Source organism: Vigna radiata, chromosome 1 (genome assembly GCF_000741045.1).
Source record: "Vigna radiata var. radiata cultivar VC1973A chromosome 1, Vradiata_ver6, whole genome shotgun sequence".
NCBI lineage: Eukaryota > Viridiplantae > Streptophyta > Magnoliopsida > Fabales > Fabaceae > Vigna > Vigna radiata.
The window spans coordinates 6004145-6004586 of NC_028351.1; positions in this window are offsets into that span (position 1 = coordinate 6004145).

Consider the following 442-nt stretch of genomic DNA (forward strand, 5'->3'; position numbering starts at 1 on the left):
TGTTGTTCAACTCCTTTTTTCTAACAAAAAAAATATTTTATGTTTGGCATGGTAATAGATGGTACAAGTGGAAACTAAGACACAGTTCAGCACAAAGGGACTGAATNAACACTGACTTTGCTGCAGTTTCTGCTAGACAGCTTTATTTTTCCTCTGTAGTGAATTTGGCCACCAAATTTGGTTACTTGGATCACCTAGAGATTATATTTAGAATTAATTAATTAATTTTTTAGAACATAGCAATTCGAAACCATTTTCCCCAACATTCATATAAAAAAATAGACTGATTTTAGAAACTGTGTTATAATATATTCAGATAACGTAAATTTTTGCTACGTTATAAAATATGTAAACCTATTATAATGTACAAAACTATGTACGTCATAACTCGTTTTTGTACGTCATAAAATATGATTTTTGTACTAGTATATATATTATATAA